A 20,960-nucleotide genomic window follows, 5' to 3' on the forward strand; every position below is an offset into this window, starting at 1 on the left:
CAGAGTATAGGGATAGAGGGTACATACCTCAATATCATAAAAGCCATCTACGAAAAACCCACAGCAAATATCATTCTCAATGGGGAAAAACTGAGAGCTTTTCCCCGAAGGTCAGGAACACCACAGGGATGTCCACTATCACCACTGCTATTCAACATAGTACTAGAAGTCCTAGCCATAGCAATCAGACAACAAAAAGAAATAAAAGGCATCCGAATTGGCAAAGAAGTCAAACTCTCATTCTTTGCAGATGATATGATACTTTATGTGTAAAACCCCAAAGACTCCACCCCAAAACTGCTAGAACTCATATAGGAATTCAGTAAAGTGGCAGGATATAAAATCAATGCCCAGAAATTAGTGGCAACCCTATACACCAACAATAAGACAGAAGAAAGAGAAATTAAGGAGTCGATCCCATTTACAATTGCACCCAAAACCATAAGATACCTAGGCATAAATCTAACCAAAGAGGCAAAGAATCTGTACTAAGAAAACTATATAGAATACTCATGAAAGAAATTGAGGAACACACAAAGAAATGGAAAAAACGCTCCATGCTCATGGATTGGAAGAACAAATATTATGAAGAAGTCAATGCTACCTAGAGCAATCTACACATTTAAAGCAATCCCTATCAAAATACCATCCACTTTTTCACAGAAATGGATCAAATAATCCTAAAATTTGTATGGAACCAGGAAAGACCCCAAATAGCCAGAAGAATGTTGAAAAAGGAAAGCAAAGCTGGCGGCATCACAATTCCAGACTTCCAGCTTTATTACAAAGCTGTCATCATCAAGACAGTATGGTACTGGCACAAAAACAGACACATAGATCAATGGAACAGAATAGAGAGCCCAGAAATGGACCCTCAACTCTATGGTCAACTAATCTTCGGCAAAGCAGGAAAGAATGTCCAATGGACAAAAGACAGTCTCTTCAACAAATGGTGTTGGGAAAATTGGACAGACACACGCAGAAGAATGAAACTGGACCATTTCCCTACACCACACACAAAAATAGACTCCGAATGGTTGAAAGACCTCAATGTGAGACAGGAGTCCATCAAAATCCTAAAGGAGAACACAGGCAGCAACCTCTTCGACCTCAGCCGCAGCAACTTCTTCCTAGAAACATCACCAAAGGCAAGGGAAGCAAGGGCAAAAATGAACTATTGGGACTTCATCAAGATAAAAAGCTTTTGCACAGCAAAGGAAACAGTCGACAAAACCAAAAGACAACCGACAGAATGGGAGAAGATACTTGCAAATGACATATCAGATAGAGGGCTAGTATCCAAAGTCTATAGAGAATTTATTAAACTCAACACCCAAAGAACAAATAATCCAATCAAGAAATGGGCAGAAGACATGAACAGACATTTTTCTAAAGAAGACATCCAAATGGCCAACAGACACATGAAAAAGTGCTCAACATCGCTCGGCATCAGGGAAATCCAAATCAAAACCTCAATGAGATACCACCTCACACCAGTCAGAATGGCTAAAATTAACAAGTCAGGAAACAACAGATGTTGGCGGGGATGTGGAGAAAGGGGAACCCTCCTACACTGTTGGTGGGAATGCAAGCTGGTGCAGCCACTCTGGAAAACAGTATGGAGGTTCCTCAAAAAGTTGAAAATAGAGCTACCATATGACCCAGCAATTGCACTACTGCGTATTTACCCCAAAGATACAAATGGGATCCGAAGGGGTACATGCACCCTGATGTTTATAGCAGCAATGTCCACAATAGCCAATCTGTGGAAAGAGCCAAGATGTCCAACAACAGATGAATGGATAAAGAAGATGTGGTGTATATTTACAGTGGAATATTAGGGAGCCATCAAAAGGAATGAAATCTTGCCATTTGCAACGACATGGATGGAACTGGAGGGTATTATGCTGAGCGAAATAAGTCAATCAGAGAAGACATGTATCATATGATCTCACTGATATGAGGAATTCTTTTTTTTTTAAAGGTTTTATTTATTTATTTGACAGAGAGAGACACAGCAAGAGAGGGAACACAAGCAGGGGGAGTGGGAGAGGGAGAAGCAGGCTTCCCGTGGAGCAGGGAGCCCGATGCGGGGCTCGATCCCAGGACCCTGGGATCATGACCTGAGCCGAAGGCAGACACTTAACGACTGAGCCACCCAGGCACCCCAATATGAGGAATTCTTAATCTCAGGAAACAAACTGAGTGTTGCTGGAGTGGTAGGGGGTGGGAGGGATGGGGTGGCTGGGTGATAGACATTGGGGAGGGTATGTGCTATGGTGAGTGCTGTGAATTGTATAAGACTGTTGAATCACAGACCTGTACCTCTGAAACAAATAATACATTATATGTTAAAAAAAAAAAAGAAGAAGAAGAAGAAGATAGCAGGAAGGGAAAAATGAAGGGGGGGGGAACCGGAGGGGGATATGAACCATGAGAGACTATGGACTCTGAGAAAGAAATTGAGGGTTCTAGAGGGGAGGGAGGTGGCGGAATGGGTTAGCCTGGTGATGGGTATTTAAGAGGACTACATCAAAAACTAATGATGTAATGTATTGTGATTAACATAACATAATAAAAAAAAAGAAAAGAAAAGCAGAATATCTGTTAATTCACCTGAAAGCTAGAGTTTAATGGAATCCATTTTGGAAAATTTTGGCAAGGAGTATATAACCAAAATTGTAATCAAGTGATAATCTAACAGACTTCTTCAGGTTCTAGTCTCAAAGAAAAATATGATTAATACTTCTTGCCAATCGATTCAATTAATTTTCTTTGCATTTCACAGGGTTAGAAACATTGCAGAGAGTATTTCATGCAAATTCTGAATTGTTAAAATATAAAATCATCCGGTGGTTCAACAAAGGAAATAAACTATTGATGTGACGTGTAACTTTTACATGATAATACATTTAATCACTTTTTTAGTCTCTATGAAAAGGAAGAGATCTTAGAGATCATCCAGTTCAACTCAGTTCACAAATGAGAAACCTGAGGCCCAGAAAAAGAGATTCTGTCTGTGATCACATAGCTAGTTAGCAAGAGAGAACAGGAATAGAAGCCTCCCAGGGCACCTGGATGGCGCAGTCTGTTGGGCAACCAACTCTTGGTTTTGGCTCAAGTCGTGATCTCAGGGTCGTGAGATAGAGCCCTGTGTTGGGCTCCATGCTCAACATGGAGTCTGCTTGAGATTCCTTCTCCCTCTGCCCCTCCTGCTTGTGCTCTCTCTGTCTCTAAAAATAAATAAATAAATCTTGTAAAAAAACTGAAAGAAAACAAAGAATAGAAGCCTCCTGATTCCATATTTCCATTCCCACTTAGTAAATACTTCGGTTCCAAGTGAAATCTGAACATGAAGAACATACTTTTATATATTGAATATATATACAAGCATACCTTGGTGATATTGTGGGCTTAGATCCAGACCACCACAATAAAGCAAATACCACAATTAAGTGAGTCAAAAATTTTCTTGATTTCCCAGTGCCCAAAAAAGTTATGTTTACACTATACTGTAGTCTATTAAGTGTGAAATAACATGAAGTCTAAAAAAATGTACATAACTTAATTAAAAAATATTTTATTGCTAGAGGGGAAGTGGGTGGGGGGATGGGTGAAATAGATAAAGGTGAATAAGAGGTATAAACTTCTAGTTATAAAATAAATAAGTCATGGAGATGAAAAGCAGCATTGGGAATAGAGTTAATAATGTAATAACATTGCATTGTGACAGATGGTGACTACATTTATCATGGTGAGCAGTGAGCAATGTATAGAACTATTGAATCAATATGTTGCACATCTGAAACTAATATAACATTGTATATTAATTATAATTCAATAAAAAAAGTGAGAGTTAAAAAAATTATTGCCAAAAAATGCTAACCACCTTCTTAGGTTTCAGTGAGTCATAATCTTTTTGCTGGGGGAGGTTCTTGCCTCAGTGTTGATGGCTGCTGACTGATCAGGGTGGTGGTTGATGAACGTTTGGGTGACTGTGGCTATTTCTTTAAATAAGACAACACTGAAGTTTGCTACATGGAATGACTCTTCCTTTCATGAACAATTTCTCTGTAGCTTGTGATGCTGTTTGATAGCATTTTACCCACAGTAGAACTTCTTTCAAAATTGTGGAGCCAATCCTCTCAAATCCTGCAGTTGCTTTATCAGCTAAGTTTATGTAATATTCTAAATCCTTTGTGGTCATTTCAACAATCTTCACAGCATCTTCACCAGGGAAGTTTCCATCTCAAGCAACTACTTTCTTTGCTCATCCATGAGAAGCAGTTCCTCATCTGTTCAAGTTTTATCATGAGATTACAGCAACTTGGTCACATCTTCAGGCTCCACTTTTAATTCTAGTTCTCTTACTAGAGAACTACCTCTGTATTGACTGCCTCCACTGAAGTCTTGAACCCCTCAAAGTCATCCATGAGGATGGGAATCAACCTCTTCCAAACTCCTGTGATGTGGATATTTTGACCTCTTCCCTTGAATCATGAATGTTCATGATGACATCTAGAATGGTGAATCCTTTCCAGAAGGTTTTCAGTTTGCTTTGCACAGATCCACCAGAAGAATCATTCTTTATGGCAGCTATAGGTTTACAAAATGTATTTCATAGAGAATAAGTCATTAAAATAGAAATTACTCCTTGATTTATGGGCTGTAGAATGCATGTTGTGTTGGCAGACATGAAAAGAACATTAATCTCATAGTACATCTCCATCAGAGCTCTTGGGTGACCAGGGGCATTGTCAAAGAGAAGTAATATTTTGAAAGAAATCATTTTTCTGAGCAGGTCTCAACAGCGGGTTTCCACAATTCAGTAAACCATGTTGTAAACAGATGTGCTGTCATCCAGGCTTTGTTGTTCCATTTATAGAGCATAGGCAGAGTACATTTAGCATAATACTGAAGGGCCTTAGACTTCTTAGAATGGTAAATGAGAACTGGATTTAACGTAGTCACCAACTGCATTAGCCCATCACAAGACAGTCAGCCTGTCCTTTGAAGCTTTGAAGCCAGGTACTGACTTCTCTCTAGCTATGAAAGTCCTCGATGGCATCTTCTTCCAATAGAAGGCTGTTTCATCTACATAGAAAATCTGTTGTTGAGTGTAGCTACCTTCATTTCTATCGTAACTGGACCTTCTGGGTAACTTGCTACAGCTTCTCCACCAGCCCTTGCTGCTTAATCTTGTGCTTTATGTTATGGAGACAGTTTCTTTCCTTAAACCTCATGAACCAACCTCTGCCAGCTTCAAACTTTTCTTCTCCAGCTTCTTCACCTCTCTCAGTCCTCACAGAATTGAAGAGTTAAGGCCTTGCTCTGGATTAAGCTTTGGCTTAAGGGAATGCGGTGGTTGTTTTTGATCTACCCAGGCCACTCAAATTTTCTGTGTATCACCAGTAAGGCTGTTTCACTTTCTTAAAATTGGCATGTTCACTAGAGTAGTACCTTTATTTTCCTTCAAGAACTTTTTCTTTGGACTCACCACTTGGCTGCTTGGCATAAGAGGCCTTGCTTTTGACCTGTCTTGACTTTTGACATGTCTGCCTCAGTAAGCTTACTCATTTCTAGTTTTTGGTTTAAAATGAAACACATGTGAGTCTTCCTTTCACTTAGACACTTAGAGGCCACTGTGGGTTTATTAACTGGCCTAATTTCAGTATTATTGTGTCTCAGGGAATAGGAAGGCCTGAGGAGAGGGAGAGACAGGGAATGGTTGGTGGATTGAGCAGCCTGAATACATACATTTACCAATTAAGGTTGCCATCTTGTATGGGTGTGGTTCATGGCACCCCAAAACAATTACAATAGTAACATCAAAGATCATTGATCACCATAAGAAATACAATAATAATGAAAAAGTTTGAAATATTGAGAGAATTAACAAAATGTAACCCAGAGACAAGAAGTGAGCATATGCTGCTGGAAAAATGATACCCATAGACTTGCTCTATGCAGGGTTGTCACAAACCTTCAATTTATAAAACAAAAACCAAAACAACCCAATATCTGCTTTTTTTTGTAAAAGAAAAGGTACAATAAAACAAAGCACAATAAAGTGAGGTATGCCTGTGTGTAATTTATTCTCAATATTGCAGTAGGTATAATGGAAAGTATATTTTCACTCCACCCTCTGGATCTCCCTGAGTTAGGTATCTTGGGAGTTGCACAAAATATGAGGTTTTTTTTCAGATATCATAAAATATCTTTAGAATGCTACAAGCACAGAAATCCAGACGTTAATGGCAGAAGTATCATCCTGTATGACCAGAGTTTATCTTCCATGAACATATTTATAGAGTCTACTCAAGACATTTACAAAGCCCACTATGTCTCTGTTTCATATAAATATGAAAAATGCTCTATAAAGTTTCTTTGGAGAGGAGGTTCACAGGTTTGACACGCTGAAAGTTTCCATCTGCTAATAGAGTTGTTAGTAGTTCAAATACTAGACACACAAGGTAAAAATTTATTGCCTCCAAATATTTGCTATAACATCTAAAATAAAACTGTATATCACATTTTATTATACAACCCTTTAAATTTCCTTTCTTTTCTTTGATGCAAGTGAAAATAAAAATTTCTCTTATTAATTCAACACTAAATATATTAAATTATTATTTCCTTAGATCATCCATGATACTAAAAATTCTTTCCTTGCCAGTATTTGATAGGAAGTAAAGCAAAAGAAACCAATTTCAGCAAATGGAAATCAACATTATCTATCAAGGGCAGTGTTGGGACACTTTCCAAGTATCAAGCGGTGTTTTTCACTGTGAAAAGTGAAATACTATCTAAACTATGAATGTCTTCATAAAGTCAATTTGGAAGGAGTCCATATTTGAATCAATTTATCAAAATAAATGACTTTCTTCAAGTTAAACTCAAAGGAATTGGAATGAATTTCGTGTTTATAGTGTAGTGAAAATAATTCCAAATTGGAATTTTCTAACGTGAGATAATTTCCTTAGATATTTGGGAACTTCATGTCCTGATTTAGAACTTCAGGGCTAATTTTTAAGGAATTCTTCCACATGCCAATGTAATATTTTTACTGGAAGATACTTTTCTTCTCAAGAAATTTCAGAATTAAAAATCCCCTCCCAACTTTTTTCTATACCTCTGTCACATATTCCTTAATTCAAACAGGCATGGTCAGGTATGAGCAGGATAAACACTCTGTAGAGGAAGAAACTGTCAAAGGATGCATTTGAAGTGGAATTTATTCACTACTTTTGTAGTTTCACTCTAGAACATTCTTCTGGACAGAAAGTGAGAATATACGTGTGGCCAATTTAATGAAGAGTCTCTGCCGAGTGGTTCTAAACATGAAGCAGTTTTCTTTTCTCTAAACATTACTTCCAGCTATGCTCTTCTGACTGATTTGTTGTGATCCCTTACTTGTTCCTTTGTCAGATTCTAGATCTTTTTGATCACTTTCAGTTATGATTATCTACTCCGGTTCAATATTTCAAGTTTAAGCTGAAGTTGAGTTTCATCTTAACCCTCTTCTCTTCTACCCCCAATGTGGTAAATTACTAAGGCTGTTTAAGAATCTTCTAGTCCTTTTTTTTTTGTTTAAGATTTTATTTATTTATTTGACAGAGAGAGAGCGCGCACAAGCAAGGGGAGTGGCAGGCAGAGGGAGAGAGAGAAGCAAGCTCCCTGTTGAGGGGAGAGCCTGATGTCCTTTTTAATAAAATAAAAAAAGTTAAAAAGTTAAAAATAAATAAATAAATAAAAATTAAAAAAAAAGAATCTTCCAGTCCTTTTAATGAGGACATGGCAGGAAATCACTCCCCACAGCCTTTCAAGTTAGGGTGGCAAGATGACTTGTGTTTGGCCAATAAAATTTAAGCAAAATGACATATATCACATTTGGGCAGAGGTATTAAGAGCTGGTGCATCATTTTCTGCATTTCCTTCCTTCCTATAGTGGTAGAAGAAGTACATGCCCAGGTGAAGCATCCCTCAGCCTAGGTCTTTAAGTGATCACTGTGAGAACAGCCCCCTGCCAACGTGCCTTGGAAATACAGCATGAGTGAGAAGCAACCTGTTATGTTAGGCCTCTTCTCTCAGTTGTCCTCTGCCAATACGGTAGTCTCTGTAGACAGAACACATAGTGTTGAGTATCTCTCTGTTGCTGAGGATCCCTTCAGAGAGAGACATTTAATTGCCCTGTCCGGCAGAGCATACCTCATCTTGACTTCTCCATACTTTCTGCGAGCTTGTCCTCTACTTCAAGCTCTTTCACAGCATCAAAGGACATGACAAATTGGAGTGAGGGTGTCCCATCCTGTCCTTTTCTTTTCAGGCGTATGATGCTACAGCCCTTTTTTGCTTACTAATATGGGCTCCATCGTCAAGCCTGGGTCTTTAGGAATCCATCTGAGAAGCACACACAAGTTTCCATGTTTTTACATTCCTATTCCAGAGGACACTCCAGGCTTTCCCAAGGACTCCTTCACCACACTCAGGCAGCATCCAGCTGGAGAACAAGAGTCAAGCTTCCTTTCTTGCTCGCACTGCTCAGAGATGCACATAGGTCTTTTGTACTCTCCTCCTTCACTTGATTTTGGAGGGGGTGGAGAGTAAATCCCACATGAACACCACAGTCCCCATGAGGTCAGTGATGTCCACTTTCCTCCCCTGCCAACACTTCTTCTCAGAGAAGACTTGTGGGGTGGGGCTGGAAGTAGGTGGTGATTAGTTGTCATCGGAGCTGGGGTGGGAATGCCCTGGCTTTCATTGTTGTGCGCTCTCTTTAGAATGTGACTCACTGTCATTATTTTCTGGTTCTGTGGTTTAATAACCACAGGTAAGTCCCATTAACCATCATGTCACATTTATATTTCGAACTAAGTTGATTGCCTGGAGGTACTAGGGGACAGAAAGCAGGCCACTGATTCAATTACTCATGCCTTTTTTCATTTAAATATTTATCGAGATTAACTATGTCTCTGGCACTCTTCCAGGACCTGGGATATAGAGATATAAGGTACTCCAGCAGTTAGTAATTTACTGGAGGAGTAATGATCAAGCAGAGTATTAACTATTACATTATGGATCATATGGAATACTCTAGGGGAGTGAGAGAGAGGCCCCTAACTTAAGCTTGAATTTGGGGAAGGACAGAGGAATAGCATAGGTAAAGAGGGGGTGCGGAAGTGTGTTGCAGCATGAGGGCAGCAGGAATCAGCGCCCAGGTGTGCCCAGGGCCCTCACTTGGAGAGTGAGGAGGAATGGTTGATTCTACCTGGGAGCTGAGTAGGGTTGAGTCTTGAGGGCCCCTGCATGTCCCTTAAGGAATTTGAACTTTATGTAGAGGGCAAAGAGAACTCCATAAAGGGTTTAAGGAAGGGAACAAGACAATCACATTTATGCTCTAGAAGGTACACTGGCAGCAATGTGGGGGATAAGGCTGTAGGCAGGTAAGTTAGTCACAATGATTCTGGAAACAAAGGGTGGTGTTCTTGAATTAAATGGCATTTTCATGTCAGTGAGGCCTGTGACCTTGCAAACCAATATAGGAGACATAGTGAGAGTGTAACATGAGAATGAGGTGATTTGTATACTTGGAAATGATGCCTGCATAAAACCATACTTTTGTCTGATATTTTCTCTGTCTGGTTCTCAGACAGAAATCTCAAAAATGCCAAACTGAGGGGTTTCACATCAGATATGTGGAAACCCAATTTCAAAGCCTTGGTTTTAGGCTTATAAAAATAACTCAGGTCAGTCCTGTGAAACACATAGTGTAGTGGTCATTTGAGAGTTTCAGCCTCACCACAGAGCAATGGGGTCAGCTATTCATCTTGTCCAACCCCTCCTCCAATCAAAAGGGAAGGCTCTTTTCTGGAATGGCAGGCTTCTGAAGCCAATGTACATCTTATCTAGTATTTATTTGCCTGGGTTCTGGATCCTGTCCCTCAAGACCACTAGGTGACACTATGGAGCATGGTCATTGCATTCAACTATTGTCGCCCGCTAAAAAATGAACTCAGCTTTATATTTTTCACCCCTCAAAGTGGTAGAGAAGCCACTTGCATTTCAGCCATTTCACCCAATTCAGTTATTTCTCATTTGGTGGAATAGCTGGGTTTAAAAAAAAAAAGGGCTCTAGAAAAGTTTGCTAATTTAAAGATGAATTTTTGGGGTAATATTCTTGGAATACAGCTACCTCCAAATTAATTGGTTCCATAAGAAAGGACGTTTGTTTACAAAGTTTCCTTAATTGGAGGGACTACCAGCAGTAATAATACCCATCCCACCCCCATCAAAAAAAAGAACAAACAAAACAAAAGTACCCAACCATTTTTGGCATTCACACAGTCTAGAAGTTTTGTGATTTTGATTTGCTGCATTTGGGTTTGTTTTTTTCTTGATTCTATAGGATACAGTCTTCTGAGAGCAGGGGATTTTCTTTTTTTTTTTTTCCTCACTACTATATCAAGCACTATGCACTTAAGTTTTTCATTACTTTTTCTCATTTTTCTAACTTCTCCTTATGCTTTATTGGACAGTTCTGTATTTACCCATTCCTTTGTTTATTCATTTATGCATACTCTAAAGATTTGTGGTTACATTGTTATTCTTATGGAAAAGATATTTTGTAGTTGGAAACACATTTCTGTACGTTCTCTCTTGAGGGACACATAGCGGATTACATCTTTTAAGGTTTGTTTTTCAGATTATCTTGGCTTTTGGGATACTTGATGAAACAAAAACACATTTCTCTCGCTTTTTAAATTTGCCTCTTTATGTATTTTTATACATATTTTCCTCTTCAATGACATCAGCAACTTGTACTTTTTATCTTCATCATGGGGAAACTCAGATTGCACTTTTATTATAAATGTACATTCTTCCCTTGATCTAACATCAGATCAACTTGGCATTTTTAGGCTATTTTAGCCTCTAATTTCTCCTTTTGAAAAGATTGTATCCCATATTGAACAATTACAGGTTTCTGATTTATAGAACAATGGAATTAGAAACCCATCTTCCTCACCTTGTCTTATTCTGGTTATTAAAAAAAAAAAAAGCGTATGAATCCCTGGCCCAAACCCAGCTCCATCTGAACACTGAGTTTTGATCACTTGAAGATTGATAGTCAACTGCACTAGATCCAGAAGATTCTACACAGGCTGCATGTGGGGCTACCAGCTACTGCCAGTGGTCTGTGGAGTTGGCAAGGAACCCTCAGCTGCTACACCTAACAGTATTTTTCTTCATGTCAGTAACAATTATAGTATTGTCTCTTCCACCTGCTTCCCAGAGGGAGTCTAGCTATATATTGGTTCACTTCCTGTTGGGTCTCCTGGAATCCTGGAGTTTCTCTTTCTCTAGTTCTAGCTCTAGGTCCCATGATAGCCCCATGCCTTGCATGCTGGCTTTGCTGCATTACTTAAAAGATGTGAAAACTTTGTGCAAAATTTTCAAAACAGGTCTCTGGAAATACTCAAAATGTAAGCAAATTTTAGGAAATTCTTCTAGAGGTGGTGTGGAAGATGGCTTTTGGAAGGACAGGTCTCTAGAAAGACTCAAAACATAAGCATTTATAGTGTTATATCAAATCCTATTTTTATAACTTATTTTTTATTTATAGAAGATCTATAGAAAAATATATGATTCCACATGGTTTATAATGAAAATGTTTCTACTGCTTTTTGATGTTTGGGGTTTTTTTTGTTTTTTGGTTTTTTTTTTTGCTATTGGATATTATTACTGACTTCCAACTTTAATAGAACACAAGGATTCAGGTCTCATGTGCAATTTAGGTCATAATTTTTAGTTACATCAATAGTCAATAAGGGTTTACAGTTGTGGAGTCGTACTGTTACCAGGAAAAAAAAAATCTGCCTTGCATGTGCACCTCATGACTGTCCCATGGCCAGTGGTGATTGTACAATGCTTACTATTCTAAGATGCATCTAAATTTCCAAGTTGTTAAAATGGGAAAAAAGTATGGGCTTCGGAATTGACCGATGACTTTCTATTGATGAGCTTCTCAGTGAAGTGATTTGACATCTTGATGGGAGATCTCCCACTCCTGGACCCCCAGGTGTTTTCCTTTCAGTGGCTTAATGGTTCCCCCAGAGAGATATCCCACAAACTCTCACCCGTGGCTTTTGTTCTGGGAGCCACAATGGAATAGGGGGCACATCTCAGACCCAATATGCCCAAAATGGAACTCCTGCTTTTCCCCCAATCTGCTTCATCTTCAGTCTTCTTATTTAAGTTAATGACAGACAAATAACTTCTTATTCTAAACATGCTGGTATCATCCTTGATCCTTCTCTCTATCCCACACTCAACTGATTGGGAAGTAGCGTTGGTCCTGCCTTCGGTACAGGTCTGGAGATTCACCACTTCTCAACACTTCTACCTCCACTCTACCATCCTGGTCCAAGCCACCACCATTTCTCCTCCATGACTGCAGTAGCCCTGACCTGTCTCTGTGTTTCTTCTCTTACTCCTAGCGCCTCTTGCTCCCACCCTCACCACCCACAGCCTGTTCTCAACCCAGATGTCAGTGTGATGCTTTTAAAGTGGATGTGAGAAAGTGTTAGTCCCTGCTTAAAATATTGCAGCAGCTTCTGTCTCAGTCCAAGCGAAAACCTGAATCCTTCCAATGGCTTCCTAGGACCCACATATTCAGGGTCTTTCTGACTTCAGAAAGATCCTATCACTCGTATCACTTTACCCTCACTCCCTGCACTCCAGCCATACTGCTCTCCCTCAAACACACCAGGCATAACCTACCTCAGGGTGTTTGTCCCAGCTTGACAACCTGCCTGCACGCGTGTCCTTCAGAAATCTAATGGTCAACTCTTCTACCTCCTTTAAGTCTTTGCCCAGGTGTGTCCTCCTCAATTAGCCTGATCATTTTAAAAGTATACCAGATCATCTCCATACCTGGTTCCTCTTATTTTCCTTGGTTTTATTTTTCCTATAGCACTTACCGCTTTCCAACATACGACAACATCTTTATTTCCTTATTGTCAGTTTTCCTCTACCTCCTAGGTATATATATACAGGATATATTCCCTCTAAAGGATTCAAGATAAGATTTGATGAATATCTACAGTGTGGCCAAAGATTTATGCACATAATCTCATTTGATCTTATCTATAACTCCATGAAATAACATTATTTATACTTGACAAAACTGCAAACAGACTTAGAGACATTTAAGGCAATTTTTCTAAAGGTTCTTACTTAATTAGGGATGCTGGAACTTGAATATTGGTAACCCAAATCCACCTTTTTCTCATTATATTATGCTGGCTCCAACTCTTAAACCATCTGAAGCCCAGCTCCCTCCTCTTAATCACCACTGTATCTATACTACAATGTCCAAGGTGGTAGCCGCTAGACATACACAGTTATTGAGTATTTGAAATATGGCTAGTCCAAATCAAGATGTATTGTATGTGTAAGACACATACAGATTTCAAAGACAATAGGAAAAAGAATTAAAATATCTTGGTAATTTTAAAATATTTATATGTTAAAATAATACTGTGGATATATTGGGTTGAATAAAGTATTATCAAATTAATTTCACCTCTTTTGTTTTACATTTTTTAGTGTGACTCCTAGAGAATTTTAAATTTCATACATAGCTTATATTTATATTGGATAGTGTTGCTCAAGACCATTTGCCTCTGGCTCTGTAATCACAAGAATTCACGTTTTCATTTCGTCCAGTTACAGACAATGAAATCTCCATAAGAAAGAAAGATAAGATGTATATATATCACAAATCTTTCAACTCTACATCTAGTCAGGACAAGATAGAAGCTTTGAAACCTTCTAAAAGGTCAACCTGCTCCAAAACATCTCTGTAGACAATCTTCATGGATTTCCTGCCATTAGACTCATTTCTCTGGAATATTTCCAAGAGCTGTCATTAAAATGAAAATGTCTTTGCAATGAGCAATGGCAAAACAGCATAGATCAGTTTGTCAAATGATCTCCGGGAGGGCTATTGGGTGTATGGTTTTGATCAGGGAAGTTAGTGAGACAGATTGCAACCTCAGGCACTCCTGCTCCACAAATGGAGATTTGGAAATTTTCAATAATCAGATAAACAACATAGATCACTTGTTGGTGTCATTTTAAAAGAAGATGCAAGTTCTATCACATGGAACCACATATATGTTATCTCTAGGTTGAGAGTTAGTGACTATTATTGCTGAGTTGATTTATGCAATCCAGAAATCCATATTCCTTAATACTGGCGCTGTTAAATAGAGCATTAGGTGGGTGTGCCTAAATATTTTTGATGCCTGAAATTGTTTAAATTAGATATTTTGAAGGTTATCCAAGTATTTAATTTTCATCAGGAAGACTTAAAATAGTGAATTTATATATCATTTAACACGTGTGCTTTTCGGGTGACTCCAATCTATTGTCATTCTCTAAGTAGGCATCATTGTTGTCACAAATACCTGAAAATGGGAGACAGAGGAAAAAAATAAAGAAATATAGAGCAGTATCTTTGTATTTGAAAGTTGGTTGAGTTGTCATGTTTCCATTAGTAGGTAAGAAATGAAAGATAGTTCTTTACTGATTAAATATGTTTAAAAAAGAAAAAGAAAGATGTGTGATATCCAAAGCCAAGCCATTTGTCATTTATTAAGAGAAATCTAGAAGTTGCATAAGAAATTAGGAGTTAAAAAATCATGAGGTAAAATTCAGCCGATATTCAAGCTCCTAGGAACACTCTGTAAGGGGAGAACAGGCATGTGACAGAATTTTCTAATGGTGGCTCTCACTGAGAAGTTTCCTCTTTTTTTTTTTTTTTTAAGATTTTATTTATTTATTTGACAGAGAGAGAGACAGGGAGAGAGGGAACACAAGCAGGGGGAGTGGGAGAGGGAGAAGCAGGCTCCCCGCTGAGCAGGGAGCCCGATGCTGGACTCGATCCCAGGACGCTGGGATCATGACCTGAGCCGAAGGCAGACGCTTAATGACTGAGTCACCCAGGCAACATGAGAAGTTTCCTCTTGAGACATGTATGGCACACCTAATGGAATGGCACAGCCCTGAAATACATGTTTAAGCCACACGTTAAAACACATGTGAAATAACACTAAAAGTCAATTGTTAAAAAATGCTTAGAGAAAGTTTGATATTCAAATAAGGAACATCTATTACTGTGATCCATTACTTTTGCAACTCATTTAAATATCAGGGAGAAATCTTCTACACAGGCCGCATGTGGGGCTACCAGCTACTGCCAGTGGTCTGTGGAGTTGGCAAGGAACCCTCAGCTGCTACACCTAACAGTATCTTTCTTCTTTTATTTTAGAACAGTTTTAGATTTACAGAATTACTGCAAAAATAATAGAGTTCCCATATACCCCATGCCCAGTTTCTCTTATTAACATCTGACATTCATGTGGTACATCTGTCACAATAATGAATCAATATTGATACAGTGTTATTAACTAAAGTTCAGATAAAAACAGCTTTTTCCGAATGTCATTTCTGTTGCTGGACCCCATCCAGGATTCCACATTATAAATCTCCTGGGACACCTTGCAGCTGCTAGGAGGAACAACCGGCCCCGAGGCAGTGCAATGGGATGGTGGGTTTGGGTTGCCGCAGCTTGGACCTCGGCAGGTGGGACTGGGGCCCCGGGGTTCCCCACTGGAGGACAGTATGTCCGCCCTGGGGCCTTATGCCTCCTGGAAGGCGACGGATTTGTTGCCTGAGATGTGTTTGCATCCCGGGTCCGGCCGTGGGCCGGTGTGTTCCTCTGCACCTGGCCAGGCCCATGGAGTGAGGCGCCCTGTGGGCAGGGAGGGTCGAAGCTTTGTTTGATGGGTGTCCTGGGCCAAAGTCCTTGTGGAAGAGTGTGAGGCCAGGGATCTCTAGCACCCAGGGCACCCAGGTGCCTGTCATCCCAGGACTCCCGCTGCCCTGAGATCCCGCGAGATCAGGCTTCCTCCAGCAAGAGTGGCTGCAGCTGCGACACCCTGGGCCTGATTCTGCGTCCTCTGCACCACCATTCTCTTCCTATCCCTCCAAATTTACTCCTCCCCACACACCAGAAGCCACATAGCACAAACTGCTGGCTCCAGCTGGACGGGGTTTGCCTTGCTGGGAACCCTGCGCTCCACACAGCCGGACCAGGTTGGCCCTCTCCAGACTTCCCACATCCTCCCTGGGAAAGAAAGAAAAACGCTTGCACGGTTTCCAGGGAAGGCCACTGTAATTTTTACCACTGCTTCTCTCCAGGTAAGTCCTCCACCCCGCCGCCACCAGCTCCAGGGTTCTTGAAAGATTGTCCCTTTGTCTTTGGTTTTCTGCATTTTGAGTAGTGTAAGTCTAGGTGTGCGGCTTTATGTTGTGTGTGTGTGATTACTCTGAGCTTCCTGGATCTGTGGTTTACTGCTTGTCATAAATTTTGAATAGTTCTCAACTTTTATTTCTTTAAATGTTTTTGCTCTCTTTTCTCTTTGTCAATGGAAGTATTACTTGACATACAATATTATTAGCTTCAGGTGTACAACATAGTGATTAAGCAACTATATACATTATGAAATCTATTACTATGGTAAGTGTATCATCTGTCACCATACAAAGTTATTACAATGTTATTGACTATATTGCGAATGTTGTACTTTTCATCCCTGTGGCTTATTTATTTTATAACTGGAATTTTGTACCTTTTAACTCCCTTCACCTGTTTCACTCATCTCCCTCCCCTTTGGCAACCACCATTTTATTCTCTGCATTTATGAGTATGCTTCTGTTTTGTTTGTTTTGTTTGTTTTTTAGATTCCATATATAAGTGAAATCATGGGTATTTGTCTTTCTCTGCCCGACTTACTTCACTTACCATAAAACCCTCTAGGTCCATCCATGTTGTTGCAAATGGCAACTTTTCATTATTTTTTTATGGCCTGAGTAATATTCCAGTGTGTGTGGGTGTGTGTACACCACTTCTTTTTTATCCATTCATCTATTGACAGACACTTGGATTGCTTACATATCTTGGCTATTGTAAATAATGCTGCAATAAACAAAGGGGTGCATGTATCTTTTCAAATTAGTGTTTTTGTTTTCTTTGGGTAAATACCCAAAAATGAAATTACTGGCTCATGATCTTTCTATTTTTAATCTCCTCTCTGTTTTCCATAGTGGCTGCACCGATTTACATTTTTACCAACAGTGCATGAGGGTTCCCTTTTCTCTACATGCTCGCTAATGCTTGCTATTTCTTGCGGTTTTTATACAAGTCATTTGGACAAGTGTGAGGTAATATCTGATTGTGGTTTTGATTTGCATTTCCCTGATGATTAGTAATGTTAAGCATCTTTTCATATGTTTGTTGACCATCTGTGTGTCTTCTTTGGGAAATTGTCTATTTAGGTCCCCTGACCATATTTAAAAATCAGATTGGTGTTTTTTTGAGGGGGGGTGTTGAGTTGGATTAGTTCTTCATTTATTTTGGATATTAACTCCTTATTGAATATATTATTTGAAAATATCTTTTCCCATTCAAAAGGTTGCCTTTTTGTTTTGTTGATGGTTTCCTTCATTGCAAACTCTTTTTGCACATAAGCGTGAGTTTATTTCTGGGCTATTTTGTTCCATTGATCTATGTGTCTATTTTTGTGTCACTATCATACTTCCGTGGTTACTACAGATTTGTAGTGTATCTTAAAATCTGGGATTGTGATAACCTCCAGTTCTGTTCTTCCTTCTTGAGGTTGCTTTGGCTATTAGAGGTCTTCTGTGGTTCCATACACATTTTAGGATTATTTGTTTTAGTTCTGTGAAAGTTGCTATTGGTATTTTGATAGGGATTGTTCTCTTTTTCCTAAGTCTTCATCTGATATGCCCATCATATTGCACTTTTTGTTTTTGTTCTTCTTACTATTTTCTTTTAGATTTTCAGTTTGGGGAAAGTCTGTATTGACCCATATACAAGCTCACTGATTCTTTCCTCAGCTGTGTCCAGTTTACTGTGGAGCTCATCCAAGGCAATCTAGAATATACCAGGCATCTGCTGAGCATTGGGGATTAGCAGTGCTTACTCTCATGGAGCCCATATCGTAATGGAGTTTCCCAGAAATTGTTTATTGTCATTCAACAACCATTTCCTCATCCTCTCAAATAGCATGAGAAGTAGTTCAATAGTAGAAGGAAGTCCTTTGATCTCAGGGAAGGACAGACCCTCTGTCAGATTCAGGGGCTATATTATAATTAGCCTAACACAATCACAGTAATCCCATTTATCTTTGCTAGAAACTCAGTATCCCCGTGTCTCCTGCAGCTGAGCAATACAAGGGAACATTTTCCAGAAGAATTCCAAGGAGGATTTTCTTCCTAAATGCAAAAAGAGAGCCTTAGGAAGTAGAAGTCTTTTGTTCATCCCTTCCTTCCTTTGTGGGGATTTTGGTGTGAGGATGTGATGCCTCCAGGTATAGAAGTCATTTTGTGACTCTCAGGGGATAAGCAGGAGGACACATAGTCAAAATCAGTGGGTAGCAGTGGAAAAGGCTGGAAAGAGCTCTGAACCACAGAATGAACTGTGAATCCACATTCCTCCAGCTAATGACCTGTGGCTTCTGTCAGTGCTTCTGATAACATGAGTGGTGAATGGCCACTTTCTTCCTAATTCTTTGAGGATGAATACTTTTGGTCTTCACCCTGTTCCATGAGACAAATCAATGGATCTTGTGCTCTGACATTGCCACACAGTCAACTTGCACTCAAAGCACCTGGACACCCTTGATTTGTGTGATTATCTTATGGTGGACTCGTAACAGACAGCTCATGAACTGTCACTTGTCTGCAAATCATATTTTGAGTGGCACTTATTAGTTAGCTCTCATTTAAGGATGGTTTGATAGATACCATGTGTCAGACATTCAGGCAATTAGTTTTTTTGCTATCAGTTGCTTTCTAACTGATACACAGGAGACAAGTAAGTAAATACATGAGTAAGTGAGACAAACACAGACACACCATTTTGGTAGGTCTCTCACAGGTGCCGCTGATATACCAGAGCCTCTTTCTTTATTGTTTTCTGCTTTAGGAAGTTGCATCCAAACCAGTGTTCTGTGTATGCTCTCATACCTTACAGGGTATGTTTGTGTCACCCCCCCCCACCATTCATATGTTGAAGCCTAATCACAATATGATGTTACCTGAAAGTGGGGCCTTTGGGAGGTGATTAGGTCATGAGGGTGGAGCCCTCATGAATGGGATTAGTGTCCTTAGAGGACTCCAGAGAGCTCTCTCACCCTCTTCCCCCCAGGTGAGGATGTAAACTGTATACAGCATAGCAGTCTGCAACCCTGAAGAGAGCTCTCACTAGAACCTGACCATGCTGGCACCCTGATCTAGAACTGTGAGAAATAAATTTCTGTCATTTACAATACCAGTCTATAGTATTCTCTTATAGTAGCCCAAACTGATTAAGATTCAGGGGCTTTGGGGAAACAGTTTTTTATGTTGTTCTATCTAATCTTCTTACTACTCTCTGCCTCTGTCACAATTCAGAGAAGAGCCCAGACCAGTGGCGGGGGTAGATCTTGTACTCTGAATCGCCTTTGTCCCCAACACCAAAGGCTTGTCTGACTGGGCTTGGCCCCCTTTCTCAGGAGAATCCTCAATCACTCTGACAGAAGCATTTGCAGAGGTTCTCCTGCCAGAGAAGCTCATACATGTCTGAATCTTGGGAGTGAACATGACCTGGTCTCAATCACATGTGCGTGCATGCAGACTCATGCACAACACACTTTCTAATCCTCGACTAAACAGAGTAACATGCCCCTATACTGACAACTTTGTGTCTTTTTCTTCTTCTGACTATGCCTGTGAACTCATTTTGAACCAGATTTCATATGAATAATGTCTTTGGGAAAGAGGTGATAGAGGGGGATTTATCTTATAAGTTGAATTCTTTTAGCAATAGCCCTGGGGAGGGGTTCCCCAGGAATTGTATTCATTATCCAGTTCTTGGCAATTGAAAAGTCTTACTGGATTTCTGGAAAGCTTGCCTATCTGGAAAAAAGCACGACTTCCAAGAGTATAAAGAAATATGAAGAGCGTGGTAGGGAAAATTGTTAAAACTGTAAGTGTACATCTAGTTAACTAGATTGTAGAAATGCTTGATCAGAAATAGTGGTAACACTGTGAAGGAAGAACACAAAAGAATTGTGTGGGAAGAGATGCTTACATTATGTATTTGAAGTGAATGATACCAGTTCAGTTTGTAACTCAAACACAGGAGGGATCATTCCACAAAGTAATTTCCTGCATTTCCTTCTCAGCACAGACCACAGCATGAGACCTTGACATTTTATGCCTTCTCTGAACAAGTATTACTTAACTCCTGTACTGGGTGGGACGGTGTCCCCCCCACCTCCCAAATTCATGTCCACCCAGGACCTCCGAATGTCATCTTATTTAGAAATAGAGTTTTTGCAGATGTAATCAAGTTAAGATGAGGTGTCCTTGTAATAAGAGGGAAATTTGGACACACCGGGGAGAGGCCGTATGAAGACAGAGGCAGAGACTGGCGTTCTGCATCCACAAGCCACAAAGCTACGGCTTGCTGGCAACCACCAGAAGCTACAAAAGACATGGAAGAAACCTTCTCTACAGCCTTCAGAGAGAGCGGATACCTTGATTTTGGACCTCTGGCCTCCAGAATGTGAGAGAATAAATTCCTGTTTTTATTCGCCACCTGGTTTATGGCACTTAGGATTGCTTAGTGGCAGCCCTAGGAAACCAATACAACCTCTGATATGTGCACTGTGCAGAGCTAGCAGCACTAGAAGTGCTACAAGCATAATAGTTTTATAGGACTTAGGCCATGTCCCTAGAATACCAACAGATACAGATGAAATGTAAGAAAAGTCATCCCATTTTTTGGAGTGTTACAAGTCAACAAAGATAGGAACGACTGCTGTACAGGG

This window comes from Neomonachus schauinslandi, chromosome 3 (genome assembly GCF_002201575.2).
Source record: "Neomonachus schauinslandi chromosome 3, ASM220157v2, whole genome shotgun sequence".
NCBI classification, from domain to species: Eukaryota; Metazoa; Chordata; class Mammalia; order Carnivora; family Phocidae; genus Neomonachus; species Neomonachus schauinslandi.